We start from the raw sequence: 21,173 nt of genomic DNA, 5'->3' as shown, positions 1-21,173 counted from the left end.
GGGAATGCTGTATGTGTCCAGACTTCCATGCCCTCAATAAGTTGACAGTCTAAGATAAATTTCCCATCCCGGTTGTTGATGATTTTCAGAATGAACTAAATGGGGATCAATTCTTCACTAGGTTGGATCTTCGCTGAAGCTACCACCAAATTCACATGAAAGAAGTCGACATTCCAAAGACTACTTTCAGAACTCATGAAGGCCATTATGAGTTCCTGGTCATGCCATTCAGTCTTTGTAATGCCCCATCTACTTTTAAGAGCCTTATGAACCACCTCCTCAAACCATATCTTAGAAAATTTGTCCTTGTTTTCTTCGATGACGTCCTCATCTACAATCGCACTTGGGCGACACATCTTCAACATGTAGATTTGCTCTTGCAACTGGTCCGCAAGCATAAATTATTTGTTAAGATGTCCAAGTGTTCTTTTGGCATGGAAGAAGTTGAGTATTTGGGCCACATTGTGGGGCGTGAAGGTGTCAGGGTGGACCCCAAAAAGATCCAGGCAATGCAGGATTGGCCTCAACCTAAGACCTTGAAGAGCCTGAGAGGATTTTTGGGTCTCATGGGTTACTATCGCAAATTTGTCCACAATTATGGTTGCATTGTGAAGCCCCTCACTCAAATCCTCAAGAAAAATTCATTCCTCTAGAATGATGAAGAACAACACACCTTTACAGCTCTCAAAAATGCCATGTGTTCCACTCCAGTCTTAGCACTACCCGACTTCACCAAATCTTTTGTCATTGAATGTGATGCTTCGGGTATGGGTATTTGGGTGGTCTTAATGCAGGAATGTTGACCCTTGGCCTTCACAAGCCAACAAATAAGTGGGAAGAATCTGGGACAATCTACCTATGAGAAGGAAATGATGGCCATATTACATGCAGTAGATACCTAGTGACCTTACTTATTGGGGCGACGTTTCCAAATCTGCATAGACCATCACAGCCTTAAATATTTTTTTGAGCAACGCCTATCCTCACCACAACAAAATAAATTGCTCGCCAAAATGCTGGGATATGATTATGAGATCATTTACAAGAAAGGGCATGAAAATATTTTAGCAGATGCATTATCTTGCCAATTTGAGGAGGAAAGTACCCTGCTCGCAATTTCCCTTCCCATTCCAGAATGGATTGAAGAGGCTCCCAAGGAATGTTTTTCACATCCCTGGCTCTCCCAACTCATTACTCAATTGCAGGCGGATCCAAATTCCACCAAGGGCTACTCATGGCAGGATGAGATTCTTCGCTACAAGGACCGAGTTGTAATATCACCAACATCCACCCTCAAAAGCTGCATTTTGGCAGAGTTGCACTCATCCCCCACTGCAGGACATTCAGGGTTTCAGAAGACGTATGCTCAAACTAGAAGATCATTTTTCTGGATAGGCATGAAAAAGGACATTCTTACTTTTGTAGCGGAATGCGATGTCTGTCAATGCCACAAAGGGGAGACAGTCAAAGCACTAGGCAAATTACAACCATTGCCCATCTCAGCATCAATATGGATGGAGGTTTCTATGGATTTCATTACAGGTCTTCCAAAGTCAGGAAACAAGTCAGTCATCATGGTGGTTGTGGACTGAATTTCTAAGTATGCTCATTTTTGCACCCTACCCCACCCTTTTATAGCGACTTTGGTTGCTCAATCTTTCATGGATCAGATCTTCGAATTGCATGGCATGCCCACTTCTATTGTGTTTGATCGTGACCCGATCTTCACTAGTAATTTTTGGTAGGAACTCTTCAGGCTACAAGGTACCCAACTAAAACTCAGTACTTCCTATCATCCACAAACGGATGGTCAAACTGAAGCAATCAACAAATGTCTGGAAACCTACCTTAGGTGTTTCACTTCAGAAAAGCAACATCTTTGGGTACAGTGGTTACCTCTAGCTGAATGGTGGTATAACACCAACTATCATGCCACCACCAAAGTGACTCCCTATGAAGCAGTTTATGGTCAACCCCCTCCTTCCCCTACTTCTTCTATCAAAGGGTGCTCAAAGGTACAAGCAGTGGATCAACTCCTATAGAACCGCACAACCATGCTTGCCCATCTTAGAGAGAATCTTCATCAAGCTCAAAACCGCATGAAGCAATAGGTAGATTAGCATTGCTCAGAACACCAATTTCAAGAAGGGGATCAGGTATTTTTGAGGCTGCAACCATATAAGCAAACATCACTCGAAGATAAGGGTTATCAGACACTATCTCCAAAATTATACGAACCATATCAAGTAATTTAGTGCATTGGAGAAGTGGCCTACAGGCTAGCTTTGCCACCCACTGCAAAAATCCATCCAGTTTTCCATGTCTCATGCCTCAAGAAAGTGATTGGGAAAAATTGCAGAATTCAAACCAGTCTACCTGAATTGAATGAAGAAGGGTCAATCTCGCTCCAACTTGAACATGTCCTAGACACACGAGAACGGCACCTACGTAGCCGCATGATCAAGGAAGTCCTCATCAAGTGGAAAGACGCCTCTCTGGAAGATACAACCTAGGAACTAGCCACGATTCTTCAGCAGTTTCCGCAGCTTCAGCCTTGAGGACAAGGCTAATCTTATGGGGGAGAGCATGTGAGGTCCCACCCTAACCCCCTTATTTATGTAGTAGGATCGAGTAATAGTTATAGTTAAGTAAAGAGTCAATAAAGCCAATATTAATAATTGTAAGTGGTTAACCCGCATTTAATGACGGGACCACAGTTAGTTGCAAATGGGCCATGGTATTAGATAGATGGTATTAATAAGAACCATGGTATTGCGCCGTGGTATTGCAGGTATGAGTCATATATAAAGGATAGAGACTCCCTGCAAGGAGCATCATGTCTTATCTTGTAATCGAGCTCTGCTCTATTGGAGGTTGCCCCATCGAAGAGGCAAGTGAACATTGCTTTCTGAATAATAAAATACCTGCTATTATTTCTCACCGTTCTATGTTATGGGTATATTTCTGCGCATATTTGGTAATCTTGTATCGTGTTGCAGGTTAAGAGCATAACAGAAGGGTAGTAAATGAGGAGGATTTCCCTCCTATAATTCCTCTCCCTTGTCCCATTTGAGTTTTACCAAGGTCTTTGCTAAAATTCCTTTATTTTATCCTTTAATCCTACATTACATGCACATTAGACCACAAAGAAAAATATCCAACTCTAACTCATATCATAAACAAAATATAATCAAAAGTATGAAATAAGTTGTGAGAATAGTTGGTTTGACTAAGCTAGGAGGTGATTTAAGGCCCATATAATTTATTACCCAATGATGAGGCTCATCATCACCCCACTACTGAAATTTTTGCTCATCCTCTGAGCAACTTAGTCAATGTCCATGTCCTTCATGGCTCTGGTAGCCTCTTTGACATCCCATGCTTCTGTTGTGGTCTCTTCTTCTTGTTCATAGAAGTCTGCTTTCCTTTCTACTTCTTCCCACTGCCTCTATTCCTCTTCTTCTTTGCTACCTTCTAGCATCCCTAGGAGTAGTGGTGGACTAAGTTTTAGGCCTATCCAATTGACATTCAACCTTTGCATTGATTGCTTATACATAGGTGTCATGTTGAGTGCCTCTCTCAACCTTTAAGGGGAGTGATATTCTCTGATCTTCAACCTGTGTGGTAGTGTGTTCCATCTCCTAGAGCAGGCATGTATACTATCATCTCCTAGCAGCCTAAACATATCCTCAAAATGTGAATTTGCATGCTCTTGGGCGGCGAGATATCTAAGTGTTAGCCGAGGATCATTTACAATTAGATTATGGTTGCTGATTAGGGCCATGGGATTTGATTGTTCAACTTTGATGAAAAGAGGTTCATTTTTCTCTCTGGCCAATATTCTTTTCATCTCTACAGCCCTTGACTCCTCATGGTTCATCCATGATGCCAAAGCCATTAATTGTAGATCTCCTAGCTCGGCATTAGGATCCCAAACATTCATGTCTATGAGGGCCTTGCTGTGCAAGTAAAACTCAGCCATTTTTGCCTGATCCTCTGGTGTACTTTGATCACAAAGATCAATAAACTACATGTAGTCCTGAAATGACATGTTGCCCCTTTTTGCTAGTGTTTTAATCTGAAATTGCAACCATTTTTCTTTGCGGTAAAGAGCATAGGATTTAGTTGGCATCCTACACTGGATGGCCTCCAAGGAGAGGTTAGCCATACATGCTATCTGGTTTTCCCTTTCCCGCAGCTATCCTTTCAGCCTTGAATTTTCCCTCTCAAGTTGATCTCTCATTATTGCTTCTCTATCCCTTAAGCCACTTAGCTCTTTATTTTCGTTATCTTCTTCCTCTTGTTGTTCTTCCTCATCTCCATCAGTTTCTTCCTTCATTTCCTCCTCTGTTTCAGCGTCATCCTCCTTCTCTTCTCCTTCATCATGTTCTTCTGCATTAGTTTCTTCTTCATCCATCTCATCCCCATCTAGCTCTATATCTTCTTCTTTTTGTTTTTCCTCCTCCTCACGGACAAAAGGACTAACATCATAGGTGAGGGTTTTGATGTCATCATTTTCTAGTAAGTCTCTGAAGACTAACCATGTTATATGGATCCTGAGGTTTTGGAGGGAATCCCCAATGAGGATCCTGATCAACCCATGGTGAAACGTTTGTTGGGAATTCCGTTCCTTTACTTTGCTGCTGGAGTCTATGAGTGATTGCATCAAGAAATAGGGTATGTTGAGTCTTTGGTGAACTGTTGTTTCTACCCCAAATCTTAATTCTTCAAGCATCCTAAAATGGTAGCGATAAACAACATTGTATCTACCCTCACATGAGATATATTTGATGAGTTGGTAACCTACCTCACTCCATGGATATGGAAAACTGTCTCTCCTTACTCCATTTTTATCCTTTGTGGGTTCTTCACCTTCTAAAAAGAATTTCCTTTTTGCCACCTGACTGTCTGCTTTGTCTTCTTTTCTCCATGGAATTCTTAGGGAAGTGTGGTGACCCTACTGATGAGATCTGGGGTAAGATCTATAGTGAGCCCTCTAACTATAATAGTGGCATGGATTCTGTTGTGTGGAGTGAGGGAATGAGAAAATTCTTGAGCCACCTCATCATCATACCCTGTGAATTTTTCGAAAAACCCCATCCATTGGTGTCTTATAAAGATTTCAAGCACTTGGGGGTGTTGTTGTATCCTCACAGTATTTGTGGGTTCTCTCCTATTAAACCCTCATGTCATCTTGCTTGTGAGGCTTGAGGAGGAAATGAGAGGGTTGACATAAGACTTTTAAATTCAGGAGAAAATAGAGTTTCCTGTGTATGTAATTCACCTCTCACAGTTGTTATATCCACTAGCTTTTAGAGAATTTCTAGTTCATTTGCTTGTAAATGGGGATAGATTTTTAGATCCTACCTCTTTAGAATGGTGGCAGTGGATAGTTCTCATGATATTCCTTCTTGAACCCCTCTCTTCCTATCTTGTAGACTACCTTTGTGTATCTTGTAGACTGTTCCTATAGGAACTCCTATGCATGCTCTTGTAGAAATTCTTTTGCAAAACGAAGGATCCTTGCTTCCGGTGCGTGGCTAGAGTTATAGGAGAGACTTGAGTGAGGGAGTTTCGAGGAGGTGGATGTGTGAATGCATGCAAACGATTTTTTGTTTCCCACTCCTTGTAATCAGCTCCCACCTCGTAGATCCGTAGTTAACCACTTCTTGTCCTACTCCTCCTCTGTCTTTGAGTTTACTGTGGCCACGTGTGAGAGGACACTCGATTTTGTATGTGATGATTGAATGAAGGTGGCCAAGTTAACTGGCCACATTTTCACTTAAAAACCAACTACCTCATAACCTTTACAACTTTTGATAAAATTATGCATATGAGTGAGTGAGCGGGATACTTACCTCTGGTCTCGATGCCATGCTGCAGTTGTCGAAGATCAGATGTTCTGCGTTTTTTATTTGTTGCATGGTCATTCTTCTTCCTCCTCTTCTCGTTGTTGTCTATTGTCTGCTATCTATTGTCTGGATCATCTTAGTGAAGATCTATAGCTAATGATTGATATTCTATTGGATAGGTTGCTACAGGACCTAACCAACCTACCATTCACCCTCGAATTGCTTCATGTAGGTTTTCAGGATATCCTGTAGGAATACATGGGATCTTGTAGAAAACACAACCTTCACCTAAATTGAAACAATGAAGTGAAAAAACAATGGCATGGATGGAGCGATGCATGGTAAGGAGTGGAGGAGATGAATATATGTGAGGCAGGGTTCCCTTTGGATCTTCTCTTTGCTCCTTGATTGTCTTTCTCGCATACCTGCAAATAACAATTATGTCTTTTTTCTTTTTTCTTTTTGTTTTCTTTTTTCTTTTTTGAAAAACACCTAGGCTGCCTTAGAGAGGTTTTCACCCTAGATGTTTTCCTTGGCTGCCTCAAGGAATGTTTTCACCGAGCGATCTTCTTATTCTTTTTTAATTTTTTTTTTTATCATTGGGGCGCCTCACGAGGTTTTCAACCCAAACATGGGACTCAGGCGCCTCATGGAGGTTTTCCCCTGAATCCTTATTCTTTTTTCTTTTTTTCAGTGACCTGATGAGGGAGGAGTTGGAACTTGCTCCACTATCATCATTGTCCTATTGATATTGTTAATGAACTATTGTTTTTCTAAAGGCCTCTTGTACATTTTCAATCGGTGTCCATTAACAAGCAATGGAATGGCTTCTTCATCTATAGTTCTGATTTGCACTGAACCAATATCATGGAATCTTTCCACCACATAAGGTCCGAGCCATCTTGTCCTTAGCTTGCCCTTGAAGTCTTTATACCTAGAATCATATAACAATGCCCAATTGCCCTCTTGAAATTTCTTCTCCTTAATATATTTATCATTCCATATCTTCGTCTGAAGCTGAACTATCTCTGTATGTACGAGGGCATGCATTCTGAATTCATCCAAGCCATCCAAATGGAACAATATTTCTTTTTGTGCATGACTGAGATCCAAATCTAGTTGTGCTTCCATCCTCAATGTGTTATATTCAAACTCAATGGACAGCAAATCCTTTTTCCCATAGACCAGCTCATAGGGTGTAAATGTAGTGGTGGACTTCCATGTTGTGTTATAGGCCCAAGTGGCCTCAACTAGTCTCTCTACCAAATCCTTCCTACTGTTGCTCACTACCTTGGTTAAGATGCTCTCAAGTGCCCTGTTGGTCACCTCCACTTGCCCACTAGCTTGTGGATGATAAGGAGTGGAGGTCCTATGCTTGATTTGTGATGGATATGCAGTTCTTTAATCATGTTGGAGGTAAACTGGTTACCTTGGTCTGTGACTAAATCTCTAGGGTACCCAAATTTGTAGAATACATTCTCCCTTAGGAACTCAGCCACCTTAATCGCCTTGGTTTCAGCCCACTTGGTCAAATAATCAGTGCACACAATTATGTATTTTTTTTTCTTTAAAGGAGGGTTGATAGGCCCAATGAACTCCATGCCCCACTTTTCAAATGGCTCGAAAGTCACTTGAGGTTGTAGGGGCATTTCATCTCTTAGAGTAGGCTTTCCCATCCTCTAGCACTAATCACACTAACTAGTGTACCATTTCACATCCTGATGAAGAGTGGACCAATAATAGCTCTCTTGTAAAACTTTGAATGTTGTCCTCTTTGCTGCAAAGTGACCTCCACAAGGCCCATCATGAAAGGTCAGAAGGATTTCCAAAACTTCCTCTTCCCTTACACACCTTCTCAAGATTTGATCCGGGTCAAGTTTGAAAATGTTTCCCCCAATCCAGGTGAAGGGGGCACTTTTCCTGACTTCTTGCTCTTTTCTTTGGAGGGAAAGTTTAGTGGGAACTGTGATGATACCAAATAGTTTTCTATATCAGCAAACCATGGGAAGAGAACCGAAATAGAAACAAATGCACATCTGGTAAATGTTCATCCACCATTCCTTCTTCACCTACAGGCATATTCATCCTATATGGAAAGTCTGCAACAACATTTTCCTTACCAGGCATATCAACAATATTTAGATCAAACTGTTGTAATAAAAGCAGCCATCTTATAATTCTAGCATTCACATCTGGTTTGTTCATTAAATATTTGATTGCAGCATGGTCAGTATGCACAAATGTTTGATAGCCTGTAATTTAATGCCTAAATTTGTTTAATCAATGAACAATAGCAAGGAGTTCCTTTTCGGTCATAGTATAATTTAGCTCAGCCTTTTACAGGTTCTTACTAACAAAATAGATAGCATATGGCAATTTCTTCTCTACCTAACCTAAGGCTACTCCTATGGCTTTGTGTGAGGCATCAGCATGAATATGAAAACGGAGGGCCCAGTTTGGGCCTTGAATAATTGGTGTAGTGGTTAACTTACCCTTTAAAATGTCTAAGGTCTCTTGACAGCTCTTTGACCATATAAACTCATAATCTTTGGCCAACAACCCAAATAAATGAGAGGCCAACTTGCTGAAGTCCTTTATGGACATTTGGTAGTATCCAGCTAACCGCAAGAAACACCTGACATCCCTCTGCTTTTGAGAAGGTGGGACCCTTTGGATGATTCCTATTTTGTTTGGGTCCACCTGCAGTCCTTGTTGAGATACTGAATGACCTAGCATGGTCCCTTCAGTCATTAAGAATTCACATTTTTCTATACTAAGAGACAGGTTCATTTCAATGCACTTGTGCAATATTTTGCCTAGGTTAGTCAAGGATTCTTGAAAATCACAGCCATAAGGGGTAAAGTCATCCTTATAAATTTCCACCGCATCATGTACTAATTCAGCAAAAATACTCAAGAATTCTCTCTGGAAAGTGGCAGGAGCATTGCATAGGCCAAAAGGAAGGACCCTATAAGCAAAAGTACCCCAAGGACAGGTGAATGTGGCCTTATCCTAGTCTTCTAGGTAGATTTGGAGTTGGTTGTACCCACTAAATCCATATAGGAAAGAAAAAAACTTCTTCCCTACCAAGCCATCTAGCACTTGATCAATGAAGGGTAGGGGAAAATGATACTTCTTTGTGGCTTTGTTGAACTCCCTGCAATCAACACAAATCCTCCACTTACCATTTTTCTTAGGAACTAACACTAAAGGAGAGACCCATTCACTGTCAGGGATAGGGTAAACGAATCCTGCATCTAGCAGTTTTTGCTATTCTTCTTTGACTATATCTTTAAGAGATGGATTCATCCTCCTTTGTGGTTGCTAGACTGGCTTGTAGCCTTCTTTGATGTATATGTGGTGAGTACACATTGAGGGGTGTACTCCTTCATTTCCTTATAATTCTAACGAAGGCTTCTAGTTTTTCTCTCAACATGTTGCATAGCTTCTCCTCTTCAAGAGCAGAAAGAGATGGATTAATTTTCAAAGTTTTCTCTAGGCCAAATTCTATGGTTTTAACATGGAGTGGGTTGGAATTGGCCAAGCATAAGTCAATTGGATGATTGTTTTGGGTTTCCCTTACTTCTTCTTCTAATGGTAATGAACTAGGAGTTGGACTTTGGAGCAGGTGTTCAATTAAGTCATCCTCATCTTGCTATCCTCCTCCTATGGTTGCTTCCAATGCATAAAGTTGAGCTGAATAAGCCTCATCTTCTTCCTCCTCTTCCAACCATAAAGGTAAATCATGCTCTAGAGAAGGTTAAGCACAAGGGTATAAGACTAACTTCTTGGAAATAAGCCCATTCCTGATGGTCATATTCCCAACTCTGCAGTTAATGTAAGCATTAGTTGTGGCCAACCATGGCCTACCAAGGATGAGAGGGTAACCAGTAAGATTAGCCTTAGGTTGGAGAACTAGGAAATCTGCAGGTTACTCCCAGGAGTAAATATAGACTATCACATCCTTCACAATTCCCTGAAGGGTGATTGTGGAATGGTCTGCAAGTTGTAGAACTATTGTGGTCTTCCTCAATGCCCCTTGGAGGTTGAGCTTGAGCATGGTTTCCATGGTCATCACATTAATGGTAGCCCCCAGATCAATCAGAGTGTGTGGGACAATGGTGCCATTGATGTGCACATTTACTACAGGGCTTCTAGGGCTTAAGTCAGACAGCTGCCCAATGACATTAATGGTAGGGGCATCCATTTTTCTTCTTCCTGGATGCTTGAATCATTTCTCCTTAACCAACTTATTGTAAATGGGAACATATTTGATTGCTTGGAGAAGGGGGATCTTTACACATAGATTTTTCAATTCTCCCATAAGTTCAAGTTCTTCTGGGGTAGGATGGAGTGGTTGGGCTAATCTCTCAGGAAAGGGTGGATTTACATTAATGTTGCTTTCCTCTCTTTCTTCCTCAACCTCCCTATGTGGAGAGGGATGTTGGTTATCTGGGAGAATTCTCCGAGATCTTAGGTTGATCTCCTAGATTTCTACAGTATAAGCTGGGTATGATATCTCTCCACTGTATACCTGTTGAGCTTGGCTATTGTTTGTGTTTGGATTTGGTTGGGTAGGAATTTGGGGTTACTTGGGTGGAGCAGAGTGTAGGAGTTGTGGTTGGGTAGGTGGTGGAGGCAATAGAGCTGGAGCATTGTTGTATTGGGGCCTCCACCCCTAGTGTGGGGTATTCCACTAAGGTTGTGGAAGAGCATAAGGTTGAAATGACTGGTTGGTTGGCTGGGAATGATACTGAGATGTATAGGACCAAGGAGGGGGTGTATACCATGAAGGATGAACAGGGGGTCCCCAAGAAGGTATAGTTGTGGTTTGGTTGGGGTTGTAATATGCATGGGATGACCCTTGCATACCCTACTAGTATGGTCTAGGCCCAGGAGGTCTCCTTTGGTTGATGTAACAAAGCTACTAAGTGACCCCTTTAGCTCCTTTATATATAGCTTTGGGTCCAGGTAAAGAAGGGCACTTGTCTGTGGAGTGGTTTTCTTCACAGATCCAGCAAATGTCAATGCAGTTCAATGGACATTCGTTCCTAGGATGCATCCTGGTGCATCTAGGACAAAAGATGTCCAAGGCTCTCTCTGCTTCCTCTTGCTTCATTTTGATATTCACGGTGTCCAATTGCGAGTAAATGGTTTGCAGCATCTCACTTTTGAAATATTCCAGCATATTTCCAATTTCACCCTTGATGGATGATTTGGAAGATGATGTACTAGCCATAGGTTGACTACTCCTACCCTTTTTCCTGGCTGCCCTAAAATGGTTTCTAAAGACATTCTTGATATCCTCATAGGTTAATTGGTAGATATCTTCTCTTGCTAATAGATGTAAGGTATCCAGAAGATCTTCCTTTACTCCTCTGAGTAGGACCAACTTTAGTGACTTGGGGTCAAGTGTGCACCTGACCCTTTTGTAACTAAGCTAGAATCTTTCTTCATAATCTTCTAAGGATTCATACTAGCCCATGGTCATCTTAAAAATATCTTCTTTAGTATCCTTTGACCTATAGTATTCCCTATATTTGTTGTTAAAATCCTGCTACACATGAGTCCAAATTGTGATGCTATCTCCAAGTAAACCCATGAACCAGTACAATGCTGCATCCTTAAGGGTAGATGGAAACAATTTTAGAATTTTCTAATCATCTGTATAGTAATAGCTTTGGCATATAACAACAAACTCAAATAGGAAAGTGTCAGGGTCCTCTGTGGCCAGGCCATGGAAATGAGGTAGAGCAAAGTGGCTTAATTCTTCATCTTAGTGTCCCCATTGGTTTCATTGATGGGGAAGGCACCCTCAACTCTCTCTCTATTTCCTCTGTCATTTCGGTTTTCAACCATTTTTTCAGTAGGGATGGGTTCTTCTTCTTATTCTTCCCCTATAGGTTCTTCAAATATTTCAGGTTTCTCACTTAAGGGTTCCTCCAGTTCACATCCACCGAAGAAGAGAGAAGGTTGGCTATTGGATGCAGTGGGGCTATTTGGCAAGGATTTTCCTAAATTTTCCCTACTCCTACGAGGCATGAAAGAAAATGTTTTTGGTTTGGCTTTTATAAGATTTTTTTAAGCTGGAAAGTACTTTGCATAGATGAAATTGTTGATTGAATGAAAGCTATTGACATAAAGAAAAGTTACTAGCTAAATTGAAATTCTACTTGCAGAATGGAAAGGAAAGCAGATAATGAAAAATGAAAGAAAGTAATCTACTAGATTACTTTAGCAGAAATAAACTTATGGAAGAAAGTTGAAGACTAGAAATAGAAGAAAAGAAAGCAGTAATCACATTCTACTCTGACACCTCCCCAACAATGATGCCAAAAAGTGATGAGTGCCAGTATTGCAACAAGGATGGTGCAACTCCTGGGCTACCAACATTACTTATCAACCCGAGGTTCATAAAAACTTGGAGGTGACAGTGTTATATGCACAAGTATAATTGAAGGTCCTGCCTGTTGTCACTTGTTCATCTGGAAAGAGACCCTAGGGTTTCCAAGCCAGACTTCTATAGAGTCAGAAGAAGCTTGATTCTTTGATGGAAGAAGAGAAAATCAATTCTAAGAGAGCTACTCCACTGGCAGTAATGAAGAAACAACATGTAATGCTAAATCACACCATATCCTAATTAACCTTTTAAATAGCTAAACTAAGCAGAATTGTTAAATCAACACTAACATAATGCTGTTATCTAAGTGACAAAAGTAAAGATCATCAAAACAAAATAATGTGTAAGCAAGGAAACTAAACTAAGTCTGTTTTCGGATTTTTGGTGTTTTGATAAAATCAAGCATGCCAGGAGTCAAGCGGAAGAGCAAACGAAGATCTATATTAGTGAAAGGAGGACGTAATGAAGTAAAAAGTGCATAGGAACCATTGGATCGATTGAGAACAATATTAACGGGAGATGAGCGGCGAAGATATTATCGCAGAAGATTACATGAATAGATGGACGAACAAGGTTAACGAAAGATGAGCAGCGGAGATCTTATTGTGGAGATTAATTGAATATATCAATGAACAGAATGAATGAACGATGAGAAACAGAGATATTATCATGGGGGATTAGGTGAATAGATGGATGAATAGGACTAATTAAAGATGAATGGCAAAGATCTTATCGCCGGAGGTTAAGTGAATAGATGGACGAACAAGACTAATCGGAAGATTAACGGTGGAGATCTTATCGCGGGAGTTTAAGTGAATAGATGGACGAACAAGACTAATCGGAAGATTAACGGTGGAGATCTTATCACGGGAGGTTAAGCGAATAGATGGACGAACATGACTAATCGGAAGATGAATGGAAAAGATCTTATAGCAGGAGGTTGAGTGAATAGAAGGACAAGCATGACTAATCAAAAGATGAATGGCGAAGATCTTATCGCGAGAGGTTAAGTCAAGAGATGGACGAACACGACTAATTGGAAGATGAGCGACAGAGATCTTATCGCATGAGATTGAGTGAATATATGGACAAATAAGATTGATGAAGGATGATCGGTAGAGATCTTATAGCGGGAAAGACATGTGGAATGATGGAGTGGGTTTCGTAGGCAGTAAAAAATTTCTCACATGCCCTCAAGGCTGTAAGCGGAATTCTAAAATTTTACGTGATTAGCCTCACTGGATGACACGTAGCATGAGAAAACCACTTTTCTTGCATGCTCTCGAGCGGATATCGACCATGCAAGAATTCGCGCGAGATCGCGCCATAGCCATCAGATCATGCGGGTTTGATCGACGGTGGATATTGGGAGCGCATAAAGTATCAAGACAACACGATAGACGTTTGATCGAGGGTGCAACAGATCGATGGTGGAGATTTGGAGCACATAAATTAGGTGGAAGAATTCACGATAGTCATTGGATCAAGCCAGATAGATCAACAGTGGAGATCTAGAGTGCATAAAGTCAAGCATTGAAATGAATCAGATGGTGATTGGTGAGGTTTATTGTGGATCAGACAGTAAGGAGATCTATGGGTATAATCCTTGCTAACCTACTAACTGAAGAAAAAGGCACAAACGGAAGAAAACTAAAACAAAACCTATCTACGTTACACTGTTGTAATGGAAATGCAACTACTTAAGCAAATGAAAGATTAAATCATGAATCTATGCGCTATACTGTTGTAAAGTAGAGTTTTACAAACAAAAGTCTGAATCCTACTGAGGTACTAGGCCTCTCTACTTATGCATATTAAGTCTCCAATGACTTCCTTAAAATTAGGTAGGCTCGGCTCCCAAACTAGAGATAAACTGGTGCTTTGACTTCCACTTGCCCGACTGCCTTCTAGTCCTCATGATTTCGCTGGTTGCACTCCGAGTTGATGGAGGAATATTCAAATGGAGGGGTAGTAAATGAGGAGGATTTCCCTCCTATAATTCCTCTCCCTTGTCCCATTCAAGTTTTGACCAAGGTCTTTTCTAAAATTCCTTGCTTTTATCATTTAATCCTGCATTACATGCACATTAGACCACAAAGCAAAATATCCAACTCTAACTCATCTCATAAAAATATATAATCAAAAGTATGCAATAAGTGTTGAGAATAGTTGGTTTGACTAAGATAGGAGGTGATTTAAGGCCCATATAATTACCCAATGATGAAGCTCATCACATACCCTGCCTTAAAGAGTCATGAATGGCGAATATTAATAGGTTATGATCCAACGAACACCAAATGGAGCTACAACAATGGAGGACCTTGGCCATGTGAGAATATTCTAGACCATTGAATTTTTTTAGTGAGATTAGATTACGGTTTTACTGCACTTGCAACAACACATGCAGGGGAAGATCTACAAATAAAATCCAAACTGCATGGTATTACTACATGAAGAAATCTTAAAGTGGAAAAGTGGAAAAATGACAACAAAAGTGACAGGTCAAGGAATATTACCAGTTTTGAGCACAGGGAGTTGTCGGAGAGTAGGGGAGCTAGGGAGTTGTCGGAGAGTAGGGGAGATAGGGTGTTGTCGTAGAGAAATTCTACGTGGAGTTGGAGCTCTTCCATTTGTCTATTGATAATGAAGGAGTGGAATGGAGTAGGTCTGATTGGGGAAAGGTTAAGGAGCTCCATCCCCTACGTCAGAAAATTCTGAACCGTGACATTTTCAAACAGGGGAGGCGAAAATTAATGCAGAACAGGGTAGGGGAGTGGGGAAGAGGGGGTGGTCAGGTGAGGAGGGTGGCTGAGGGTGGTCGAGGAGGAGAAGGGGGCGTGGAGTGGGGCCCATCGGGTGACGAGATGAGGATGGGTCACCAAGATTAGAAGGGTCACTAGCGCTGGGGAGTTGTTATGTCAACCCTCGTTCCTTCCCTACAATATCCCACTCCTTAAAAAAAATACTTTGCCCACATGATGTTGACCCTTTGTTCGTTTGTCATATGCTCACTTTTCAAGGATCACCATAGCTTAGACCAACTACCCAAAATACTTGAGGCTATGGTGGCGCAAGTGGTGTGACTCTTTCTAATTAGCGATCGAACTATTATGTGGTCAGCTCCTCTCACTCATACTGGAAACAGTTGGGGTTTTGCACAACTAACAGGTTTACAGATACTCAACAGACTCTCCTTACATTGTCTGTGGACCAAATGACCTCAACTACTACAACTCCTTGTGTCTAAAAATTAATGGTCTAGTCCAGTGCTACAAAGATATTTCTACTGACTACTACACATTATGTTTGTCGAGCATAATTTGTAAAATAATGACAAACTTTTTTGGACGTTGAGGAGGTGAGGGATTGTTGGGAAGCTGCAAAGTTCATTATGAAACATATAGTTTCTTTGATTCAACTATGCATCCACCCTCCTCTGATGATATATCCAGAAACATGACAAATATCAAAATCCTTAGTGCACACACAACATTAACAGAGTGTACCAACGTGTAAAGAAATGGTTATAATTATTCACTCTTCTGCTTGGCTCTCATATACTTAGAACAACTGTTCAATGACAACTCGGATGGCAGAGTAGCTAATTCAGGTAGCGGTGGATTTGGCTTATGACAGAGATTGTTAGGTAAAATGAGTGGGGCATTAGCTCAGTAAGAATAAAAATAGTTTATGGACAACATATTTTTCAGATTACTAGGATTGGATACTAGTTTGAAAGACATACATTGAAAGATATATACATAGGATTAAGAATATGCGACTTTTCAATGGATAAAAGAAGCATTAAAAAAATAATTTATGTATTCAACGTACAAAAAATTTGTGACATAAATTTCCAGATCAAGTCCGTGACATGGGACTAGAAAGCTTTGGAAGCCATTAAACATGAAAAAATATTGTAAATTTCTAAGAAATAAAAATCTAAGAGTCTCTCATATTCTCTAGTTTAAAGCAGAGAAAGAGTCAAACATAGTGGAGTTTATGCAGCCAAAGAGCACCAGGGATGAAGTTTCAGGAATACAATCCTCTTTCAAGGTTAAATGGTTTTCTCAATAATGTAAACCTTGGAGAATGCAATTGAAATATTGGAGAATAGGTAAAGAAACTATTGTGCTCACAGAAAACCAAACACAAACACTCAACTCCAGACACCCCTTTTACTTAACCCTCACAACCGTGCATCAGATAACAATTAAATGGAAGAGCACACTGCTCTGATACTAATGAAAGTATGTGAGTACACAGCAGAGACACGACTATGATTGTTGCAATAAACGAAATAAAAACCACGAACTTATAGAGCATTAACCAGCTACAACTGCGTACAATTTAGACTCTGCATCCCAACTATGCATCCTCCTATGCCTGATCATCTACTTTTATACACAAAACTAAGATGGTTATTTTCCCTTTCCATGTTGAATAGGTTAAGGTGGCGGTGCTGCTTCAAGTCTGAGAAAGTCGTGACGATGATGGTCAGGCGGTGCTCACTGGTGATTTGACATGCGATAATTATTTCCAACAAAATGTAGCTTTTGTTGAAATATAATTTCAACTGCAGCAAACCGTTTTTCTTTACCTTTGTGATGCGATGAGATCGAATATCGCAAATCGCATGCATGCTTGGATCCTCCGTCTGTTCACTTGCGATGTTGCGATTGCGATGGTGCGATGTGATCCAATCGCATATCGCAGATCGCACCAATATGTGTGTGCATGCTCCATTTTTTTTCCCTTCCGCCAAATGCGATTTCATGATGCGATCAAATCGCAAATCGAATGTTTCAATGGTTGAAGTACAGACCTACAGCATGAATTTTACGTGAAGTGAAAGTTGCATTTTTGACCGCCGTTTTTGTCAGTAAAACAGTAAAAATTAATTTACTGTGGGTTGGTAAGTTTTGGTGAAGATTTTAATTTTATCAGTGGGAGTATGGGCACAAGTAAAAGTTGGTAAAACCATTTAATTTTATTGTTTCTTTTACGAAAGCATGGCAAGTGAAAACGGATGTAAGTTTTTTTTTGTTTTGTTGTCATATATAAGTAATGTTTTTTTTGTGTTGACTATGAAATTGTAATGCACAGCAGTGCGAAGTAAAAATAGAACGCAGCAACGTGAGAAAAATCTATGTGTAATTTCCACATAGCAGTGTGTTGATCTCTTTAGCAGAGACAGAAGTTTTTTTTTGTAATGCAGCAGCGTGATTGAAACAAGAGGATTTTATTTTTCTGAAGAGACAGAGTAAAGTTAAAAACTGTATCTGAAACAGTTCTAGTGGTGAAATCCCTCTGTGAGAGAGGAAGACTCTTTTGTAACAACAGTTTTATTAATGAATAGAAATCTGTTGGTGTGTGAAAACTCTGTCCTCTGCAAATAAATTTTTAGCCTTCTGCTGTGTTAAGATCCTGTGTGGAAAAACAGAGCATTGTTCTCTGTTCTGTGATTTTGTTTTTGGAATTTTAACAGAAAAATTCCCAACAGTGGTATCGGAGCTTTCCAGGCTCTTTGAAGGTGTCAAAGAAGCTGAAGGAAGCTTTCTTGTTGCAGCAGCTTCTCCAGCAAACTGAAGACTCAGTCAAAAATCCAAAGTATTCCTCAAGCCAGTTATTTAAATACCTGATTGCATATTTGAAGCATAGTTTAGAGTGCAAGAATGGCTAGCACCAATACCAGCACTAGCATGGGTATTTTTAATACTCAGCTCCCACAGTTTAATGGAAAAAACTATGACTATTGGGCAATAACCATGAGAGCCCTGTTTGCCTCACAATACTTATGGGAAATAGTTGAAGATGGTTTTAAAGAACCAGCATATGAAAATGAGTTTAATAATCTAACTCAGGCAGAGAAAGATCTGTTGAAGAGCTACAAGAAGAAGGATTCAAAAGCCCTTGTATTTTTGTATCAAGCAGTGCATGAGAGTGTTTTTCCAAGGATAGCAGCAGCCAGGACATCCAAAGAATCATGGCAAACTCTCAAGACAGCCTATCAAGGCATGGAAAAAGTGAAGACAGCGAAACTACAGTTGCTGAGGAGAGATTTTGAGAATCTGCGCATGAAGGAGTCAGACAATATTGACTCACTCTTCACACATGTGATTGGTCTAGTCACACAGATAAGGTCTCGTGGAGAAATTATTGAAGAAAGGAGGATTGTGGAGAAACTGTTGAGAATCTTACCCTCAAAGTTTGATGTGATTGTCACCACCATAGAAGAGACAAAGGATCTCTCAAACTTTTCAGTTGATGAACTTCATGCATCACTGATAACACATGAGCAGAGATTGAGTAGAAATGAAAACTCATCTCTAAAGCAAGCCTTCAAGACCCAAATGTCTTTTGGAAGAGGAAGAGGTCAAGGCAGAGGAAACAAGACAGGAAGAGGCATAATCCAAAACAGAGGTGGAAGGAACAGTCCAGCAAATGCTCAAGGAAGAGGCAGCAATCAAAATCAGAACCAAGGCCAAGGTAGCAACCAACAAAGTTGACAACATCATACTCAAGGACAAAGGTATGAAAAATCCAATGTTCAATGTTATTACTGTAAAAATATGGGCATTATGCCAATGAATGTAGGAAAAAGTAGCATGATATGAATAATAGATCTAGTGCAAATATCACTAGAGAAAATATCAGCCAAGATAATGTCCTTTTAGCTTGTAACATGGCTGAAACAAACAATGAAGATATATGGTTTCTAGACTCCGGTTGCAGCAACCATATGACAAGAAACATAGCTTTGTTTTCTGCTTTAGATCAAAGTGTGCACTCACAAGTCACACTTGGGACTGATAGTAAAGTTTCTGTTATGAGTAAAGGAGAAGTTAAAATATTTACAAAGAAATGTGAAAAGAAAACCATAGCAGATGTCTATTATGTTCCAGGAATGAGGTGTAACCTCTTAAGTATTGGACAACTTGTTCAAAAGGGTTACAATGTCTTCTTTGAGAATGATGTATGCACCATCATGGATAGAGCACCCAGCAAACGATGCATTGTTGAAGTGAAGATGACGAGGAACAGGATGTTCACTCTCAGAATAAGGGCAGATTTGAAACATAAAGAAATTGCAGCAGTTACCCAAGAGGCTTTCCAAAGCCAACCAAAGGATGAAAATTGGTTGTGGCACTTGAGATTTGGACATCTCAACTTTGGAGGTCTTAACTTGCTGAGCAGAAAAGGAATGGTAAGAGGATTACCATTGATAGAGAAACCGGATAGCCTTTGTGAAGGTTGGATCTTGGGAAAACAACACAGAGAAAGTTTTCCATCAGGGAAAAGCATAAGGGCAAAAGAACCCTTAGAAATTGTCCACTCAGACTTATGTGGACCGATGCAAACTCCATCACTAGCAGGCAGCCAATACTTTCTAACATTCATTGATGATTTACTAGAAAAACTTGGGTTTATTTCCTAAAGAACAAAAGTGAAGTGCTTGAAAAATTTCAAAGCACTTGTAGAAAATCAAAGTGGATTGCGTATCGAAGTTTTGAGAACTGACAGAGGAGGTGAGTATATCTCCAAAGAATTTTTATGTTTTTGTAGAGAAAATGGAATACACAAGCAATTTATAGCAAGGTACACTCTACAGTAAAATGGAGTTGCTGAAAGGAAGAACAAGACCATCATCGATATGGCGAGGAGCATGTTGAAGGCAAAGCATCTGCCAAATGATTATTAGGCTAAAGTTGTACATTGTGCAGTATATATTTTGAATAGATTCCCAAAAAAAACAGTGATGAACAAAGTGCCGGAAGAAGCATGGAGTGGGGGAAAGCAAGGAGTCACCCACATGAAGGATTTTGGATGTATGGCCTATGCACACATTCCAGATCAGCTAAGGAAGAAGTTGGACAGCAAAGGGGAGAAATGTGTTTTCATTAGATACAGTGAGGAATCCAAAGCTTACAGATTGTATATCCCATCCACCAAGAAGTTTTTTGTGAGCAGAGATGTTCAATTCATTGAGGAGGAAGCTTGGGATGGAAGCATAGAGAAAACAGTGAATTTTAAAAATTGTTTGTCTCATGATGAAGATGATGAGGAGATGGTTGAAATACATCCCCAAATAGTAGTGCCAACACAAGGACAACAGTGGACACCCTTGAGGAGAAGTGCGAGTGCTTCTCCAAGCACACCACAAGAAGGAAATTCAAATGCGTCTTCAAGCACTTGCACACCAAATGAAAGAGGTAAGAAATTCAGAAATTTAAGTGATATTTATGATGAAGGAATGAATTCCTTGTTTGCTTTGTATTGTCATGTTGATGACCCTATTCATTTCGAAGATGCAATTAAAGATAAGAAATGGATAGAAGTTATGGATGAGGAGATGAATGCCATAGAAAGAAACAAGACATGGGATTTGGTTGAGCTACCAAAAGGTAAAGAGGTCATTGGAGTTAAATGGGTCTATAAGACCAAAAGTAATGCTGAAGGCAGGATAGAAAGGCACAAGGCAAGACTTGTTGTCGAGGGATACAAGCAGCAGTATGGAAGAGATTATGAGGAGACTTTCGCACCAGTTGCTAGAATGGAAATCGTGAGAGCAGTGTTGTCCATAGCAGCACAAAACAAGTGGAAAGTTTACCAAATGGACGTGAAGTCAACATTCCTAAATGGAGTGTTAAAGGAAGAGGTTTAAATTGAACAACCTCCAGGCTATGAGAAGAAAGGCCAAGAGCACAATGTGTGCAGATTGAAGAAAGCTCTTTATGGGTTGAAGCAAGCACCAAGAGCATGGTACAGTAGGATAGATTTCTATCTACTGGAAAATGAATTTGCAAAGTGTGAGGGAGAACCCACCGTTTACATCAAAGCAAAGGATGGTAAAATTTTAATTGTAGTGTTGTATGTTGATGATGTGATTTTTACAAGTAATGATGACTACCTCATTAAAA

General features: G+C 40.2%; 1 pseudogene; it reads left to right on the top strand.

Moving 5' to 3' along the window:
• The window catches only part of LOC149143508 (putative alkaline/neutral invertase B), a 32,166-nt pseudogene extending 17,562 nt beyond the window's left edge, over positions 1-14,604 (top strand).
• Positions 14,605-21,173: the final 6,569 nt, after the last annotated feature.

This window comes from Pinus tabuliformis, chromosome X (genome assembly GCF_031772625.1).
Source record: "Pinus tabuliformis cultivar Carrire ecotype Pingquan chromosome X, CPIR1, whole genome shotgun sequence".
Classification (NCBI taxonomy): domain Eukaryota; kingdom Viridiplantae; phylum Streptophyta; class Pinopsida; order Pinales; family Pinaceae; genus Pinus; species Pinus tabuliformis.
The sequence above is the reverse complement of the archived record's forward strand: the minus strand, read 5'-3'. Positions and strand labels throughout refer to the sequence as shown.